Genomic DNA, 7,711 nt, shown 5'->3' on the forward strand with positions numbered 1-7,711 from the left:
TAATCATAGTTCGTGGTCGCTATTAAGCTATTATCAAGAAGTACGTTATCAGCAAGAATTTCAAATCTGTAAGATTGGTGGTGATTGGTATTTTTTTTTCAGACTAGCGCCAGCTGTGGCCAGTGGCTGAAGAATCTACCAACTCTACCATATTGAACATTTGAAATCGTAGAAACTAGAAATAGAAAATTAGAAATGATTTTTGAAGTCTTTAACTTTTGTCTCTTTATTCTTAAGTCTTTACCATATTAAACTCTGTAGTCTGTACTTTAAATTCTATAGTCTATGATTATGATTGATCTTGCCGTATATTATTGGCAATTGAAATTTATAAGATGTAACGGGGACGCTGTGTATCATTTATATGTTATTTTACATGTTCCCCGTTACTGATCCACCCCCCCCCCCCGCCGGCCTGATAATTGATAAGCTTTCAATCGCCAATAACTACTATTGTAATGTTGTCGTAAATGTGAAATATTGGCAATAGTCGATGATTAACTTTTCTGGTAAAAACAAAATAACAAAACTACCTATAAACTTTTTTATATAAACTCACTATATATTATAATATTAGTGTGTAGAAATGATTGTAGTGTATAAAAATAAAAACTTTATACAATCAAATGAGGAACGGAAAAAAAGTCTCGGGGAAAAAAAGTCCCGGAAAAAAAGTCTCGGGGGAAAAAAAGTCTCGGTCTTGGAAATCGGTATCGTAATGATGACGAGTTCAATCTGTTCTGTTGTATGATAGACGGGTTAGCATTTCTCCCAATAGAGTTTGTTGAAGACTGTTATGTCATACTTAAAAAATATTGTCCCAGTTGGAGCTGAAGATTTACTTTTATATTGCGACCATACATATGTAAATGGGAAATTTCGCCCAGGTAGACCTTGTAAAAATAATATAGTGGTACAATATCGTCGCATCCCTCCACTATTTCCTCTTACAACTTGGAATGTTAATTTGACAACATTGTCTGACGGGCATAGAACTAATAATGTATATAATGTATGTGAAAGTTGGAACTCTCGATTTTCACATATCACATATGGTTGGAAAAAATCATCTAACAATTTGGAAACTAATTACTAAAATAAGATATGAGATAGGTAGCTGCAGACTGCGAAAAATTAGCTTTAAATGAACTGGGTGAGTCAATCAATAAAAAGGAAAAAAAAAGAAAATGAAAATAAGATTAAATGCTTTATTCACTCATTTCAGGGAAAATAAAATTGAACTTAAAGATTTTTTAAAAGCTATAGCACAAAATTTCTTTTTTTTATTCTGACATCTAACTTAATGGTATGGATATGTACCTATATTTTTTTTATAATTTTATAAATATCCGTATTATTTTCGTTTTATCTGTTATGTATTTAGTAATTACCTATTAGATGATTACATAATTATTAGATATTATCTTACTTAATACAGACTTTTTAGCCCCAAGATCTTTTTTCTCTCGAGACTTTTTTTCCTACCATCCAGTCAAATACTCAAATGTTAAAAAAGGCGCAAATAGCGTTTGGGATTTGGGAGGGCTGAAGCCCTACTATAGTAATATTAAATAATGATTAAACTTAAAAAAAATTTAGAAAATGTTGGGGGGTTATATTGACATTTATTGGGGCTTAGCCCCTAAGATCTACCTATTTGCGCTTATGAATGTTAATGTTTTAATGTTGGGGTTTTAGTATTACTCTAGATAAAATATATTATACATATAAGTATATAACATAAAATATAATATATATTATACGTCTGTATTATATTATATACCTACTAGCTGAACACTCGGTTCCGGCTAGGCTAAATTAGATTTTGATTGATAGATGGCGGCGCTATTGTATTCTTACAAGCCCTTAATTTCCCCTTTAAAGGTTGAATTTTCAAAAATCCTTTCTTAGGCTTACCTCATAATAGCTATCTGTATGAAAGAGATAATGTATCATAGAGCTTTATGGAAATAATACAAAAATAATGGTCCTAAAACTCTACCTTGTGGTACACCATAGGTTATTATTTATTTTCAAAGGATTTCTATAACTATTATTAACTCTTTGTGTTGTATATGATAAATAAAAGTGAATAAGTTAACTATAGCAATGCCACGAATTCCTGCATGTTCTAGCTTTTTTTATTATAAGGTGTGATTTCTTGTGTCAAATTTTAATTTTTAAATTGGTTTTTAGTTTTAAAAGTAAAGCTAATATTATTGTTTTTTAACAGATTATCATTTATATACCTAGTTTATATTTATCAGTTACAACTCAGAAGTCAGAATAGTTCAATAATTTCGTGTGATACCTATATACTACCTATTCATATTTCAAAATTTAAATATCATATAATTTGATAATATTTTGATTTATAATATACCTACCTCGATAACCTACCTAACCTTTTAGGTTTCCGATAATTGTTTTACCATATTATGTTCTTTTGTGCAGCGACTAAAAATAATTTAGTCCTTATTAAGTATTATTACGAACACCCGGAGCAATATATACAATGAAAATACTATAATTAATTACGCGTATATGGCAATTTATAGGTACCTATATAAGACCTGATAAAATCAGGGCCGCCCTAAAAACCCCGCTTTTCAGCCCCTCACTCACGCACTTGAAAAATCCTTAATTTTCTTTAAATAAAACGATTTACATATATTATATCATATATTATTATATTATTATATTATATTACGAAAATAGTTTGAATTTTTATTTGACAGTATTATATTATTAATTAAATGTAATTAAATAAAACCAAGTACGAAATAATTAATTCTATGATACTATGATACACTGCCCATTTTGACAGCTGTGTTATTGTTACTACAGTGGCTATATTATATAATAATATAATTCGTAGTCCTACCTAGGCAACTATTTGTTGTAAACTATATCGGTACGATATTGTACAAAATACCTAATATATACCTAAGTACCTACTACCTATATCAATTATCAATTATGTAATGGAAAAATTGGTTCAGATCCATTTTATCTGCGTCCTTTATTAAATAATGAATTTCCCCGGCTAACCGCCGACTGTGACCATAAGCGGCTATATCACTTGCCCTTCTGCGGCCCACAAGCCAATAAATCTGCACAAAACATTTTTGCAAATGCTTCACGTCTGTATGCGCAGTCAGCACTTATCAGTGGTGGCTATCCTGCAGTATCCTATACTCGATACACCTTATAGTTGGGTGGGTGGTCGTGGACCACGGTGCGTCGGTGTGTATAGTGGGTAATGAGTAATGACTATAATGACCCTAAATGAATAAAAGCAATATATTTAATAATCCAACCGGTGGTTATAAATATAATATAGTTAAATACGAATAGAAATACTAGTTAGTAAATATTAAATAGTAAATATATATATACATATATTGGAATATTGGATGTAGAAATTGTTGCATTTTCAATGTTTCAAATAAACAAATATATTATATTACCTATTATATTATTATATTATGAATTATAAATATAATAATAAATATTAATAAGTAATCGTTAATTAATGTTTATACCTAGGTACCTAGTGGAGATAAGATAATGTTTATATTTTATTCGTTTCATTTATTTTGTGGCTATACAGAAGATAGGTTTACAATATAGCTGAGTATTAACTGAAAAAAAATAATCACTAAAATATTATTAGTAATTGTTTGACGTGCTGTCGTAAATCATTATTAATTATTACTTATTAGTTATTATATTGAGTACGAAGTATGAATTGCATTTTCAATGTTTCAAATAAACAAATATATTATATTACCTATTATATTATTATATTATGAATTATAAATATAATAATAAATATTAATAAGTAATCGTTAATTAATGTTTATACCTAGGTACCTAGTGGAGATAAGATAATTTTTATATTTTATTCGTTTCATTTATTCTGTGGCTATACAGAAGATAGGTTTTACAATATAGCTGAGTATTAACTGAAAAAAAATAATCACTAAAATATTATTAGTAATTGTTTGTCGTGCTGTCGTAAATCATTATTAATTACTACTTATTAGTTATTATATTGAGTACGAAGTATGAATTACGAATAGGTACCTATTTGAATTTAAAAATCCAAAGTTATGTCTGATTGACCATTTGTACATACAAATATAGTATAAAATAGGTAGGTAAAACTTGAAATAAAAATCTTAATTTATTTTAGATTCTGAGAAGTGAGTGGAATAATGTGTTTTTTTTATTATTATTTATTTTTTTTGTGTGTCTAAAGTCACTAAAAGGTATAATAAAGGCACAATAAAAATGATTCAATTTTCATCTACAGCATCTTTACTGGAAAGTGAATCTAGTTCTGTACTTCAGGGGGTAAATTGTAATCAGAATTCAGAAATAGTTAAGAAAAACAAACAACAAATTAAGAAAAACTGAGATTTTTACACAATACCAAAAAATCGATTTAAAAAAAAATAACCGTGGAAGCATCAAATTTTCACAAGATGTTTTAAATTACCAATTTTTATGCGCTACAACATTTTCGAAATATTGTGATGCTTTTTGAACTATTTACAAATTATAACCATAAAACATTTCTAGTTTTATTAGTATTTTAATTTTTTTAATTTATTGTTGTCGGAAAAAATTTTTCATTCAGTCGAAAAATTTGAAAATGTAATACATCGGTCCTCATCATGCGTTTTTGTTACCTATTGGCTATTGGAAATTAAAACAAAGTTGAGCGTAAATCCACAATAGTTTTTATGAATGTCTGAAGTTAAAATGTTGACAAAATTCATCAAAATCACGAAAATTGACAAATTAATTCGAGTTAAAAATTCATACAAATTGTTCTATGTATATCTATCATTTGAAGCTTTCAAAATTACCTTTAAGTATTCCTACATTTAACAAAAAAAAAATGTACATGAAAGACAAATTACATTTTTACGAGTTTTAAGTTAGACATTGGATATTCACCTGTAATTTAACAAATTCTCATACAATCATCTTATTTTGTCGTTATTCAAAAACCATTAACCAGTAGGTACTTGACATTTTTATCATTTTATCATTTTCTATACCTACATTATTACCTTTTAAAAATATGTTGACTTGTATTGAGGTATTTATAAACATTTAAAATATTAAATTTTTTTAGTTTTTAATAAAAATGTATTCGTTGTGTGAAAAAGCTTGAAAAATTATCACAAAGTTCCTTATAAGTTGTTAAAATAGCAGTTGATAAATATTAAAGATCCATATTATATTTTACACTATATAAATCGTTAATCGGAACACGGGGACAATAACTGATACATGGAGAAACACAAAACAAACGAAGTATTCAAGATAACCAAGTTGCAGATGATGAAGCAATTTTTAGCAATGTTTAAACATAATACATTAAAGCTATATAGATTATAAACGATGGATGTATATATCGATTTTAAAATGATATTTTTTATTTATTTATTTTTTTGTGAGACTATAAGACTATAAGCATGCCATCACTTTTTGTCACAGAATAAAAGATTCAACTTTAATGTACTTTACAATAGATTAATCAAGTTGGTAATCAAATAGTAAAATGGGTCAAGTGTAAAAAGTGTACTTTTCATAATTATTGGGAAAAGCAAAAACAAATTAGGTAAAAACTAAAAAGGGAAATTTTTACGAAAAACCAGTTTTTGACAAAATGTTCTTGTTTTGTTGTTATATTTAAAAACGAATAACCGTAAATACTTGAAATATTAGCTTACATAATATAAGCTTTTTAATTTTTATAAACTATACAGTATACATAATAAAATTTTTTTAATATTTTGACTCATTTTAATTTTAAATTTTAAATTATTTTCGTCGATCTCGATAACAACGCTTGGTCAAAAAGCTTGGTAATTTAATACCAGGTTCCTCATGAGTTATTTTTACTGGAATAAAAATTCTTTTTTTTTAAAGTAATTAAGTACTAAATTAGATAGCGTACAGCAATAATATTTTAAATTATACAGTGCGGTAGTAAAATATAATAAAAAAAAAAAAAAAACATTAATATGCATGGAGCATAAGAGGTCTACTATAAGTGTCGGAACCCTCACACTTTGAAGAGATAACAGCTAGGTACACCTATAAGTATTATTCTGTAAAAATAAAAAACAATTACAACCCAACAGTTTATAGTGAACTACATTATTTATAACCATGAACTTAGATAAAACAGTGAGGTCACTCAACAGTTGTACTGGTTTTTTTGTCTCATTTTGACTTATTGATAGGTACTTTTTATGGTGGCATTTATTTAATATACATTATTAACTAATAACTTATTAGCTATATAGGGGTCAAAATAGGTACCTACATAATATAATAGTATTGAAATGTAGAATGGTATAATGTACTTACCAAGGTCTACAAACATAAACGATTACGAGTTTGCCAGTGACGCCAAAGTATACAGTAATATATCAAAGATAGTTGTTTGGGTACCTCAAGTCTAAAATGGTTGGGTGTGACAAATGTTCAAAATACAAAAAATCCTATACTATAATATATAATAAAATATAATAATATTGGTTTTTTGCTGTAAAAATTATTTTTTGGGCATACCTATGCAAATTTATATTTTAGGTACCTATGTAGGGTTACCAACTTTTATCATTTCAAAAATTGAACACCTACTGAAAACTTTTTTTTTTGTCATAAGCTATTGGTATAATTATTTTCATGTTTCAAAAAATCAAAATCATCAGTTTGAAATGAATAAATCATGATAATAAATATAATATATAAATAACTAGCTGATTTACCCGGCGTTGCTCGGGGCTTATTTCCTACATTAATGATACGATTGTCTAGAGGCAGTATAAGAGTCGCGTCCTAGCCTTCATTATGAGCGTTTTTTTCCTTCCTATTTTAACCCAGGTTTAGGACTGGCCGCAAGTTTCACTTGCTGACATGGTTAAAAACTTTTCTAAAACAAATTTAAATCAAGAGAAACTACATCGGAAACAAAATGTATTTTATTTGATAAAAAAATATATGACAATATAATATGAACAATGCTTTATACTATTTCGTGATAAACAATCTTTTGTGTTTATTTTGTAACTCAGCACAAATAACACTATAAATATCATTCTGCCGTACTTTCGCTTGGAGCCTAACTAAAAGATGAACTTTGGGCAAGCCTCTTTTCTGCCACTCGATCGTATACATATAGCATCTTACTTCACCAAATATTTCCTCCTTGTTGATTAAATCAATAAGCTTTTAGATTCTGAGTGGAACGATGAATGTATTGATTTTACAATGATGTGTGTTTTTTTATATTTTTTTATCTTTATTTTTTTTGTGTCTGTCATCACGGTTTGGGGCAGTAAAACTGCTTCGATTTTCTTCAACAGTATCTTGTTTGATGGGAAAGTGAATCTAGTTGGTGCATTCGGGAGGTCAAAATTTGAAATTTCCAATAGTTTTCAAAAGCGCAGTGAAAAACAAAAGAAAAATTGAGGAAAAACGGGAATTTTTACGCAAAATCTGTTTTCGAGAAAATTGATTTTGGTCTTTGGTGTAACTTTTAACGAATGACTGTAGATACATGAAATTTTCACTGGTTGTTTATATTTCCATTTTCTATACATGATACATTTTTCAAAATATTTTGATTTGTTTTTAGCATGTTTACGGACAATTTCAGTTTCCAATTTAATTAGTTTTTTTT

This window comes from Acyrthosiphon pisum, chromosome A1 (assembly GCF_005508785.2).
Source record: "Acyrthosiphon pisum isolate AL4f chromosome A1, pea_aphid_22Mar2018_4r6ur, whole genome shotgun sequence".
In the NCBI taxonomy this organism is placed as follows: domain Eukaryota; kingdom Metazoa; phylum Arthropoda; class Insecta; order Hemiptera; family Aphididae; genus Acyrthosiphon; species Acyrthosiphon pisum.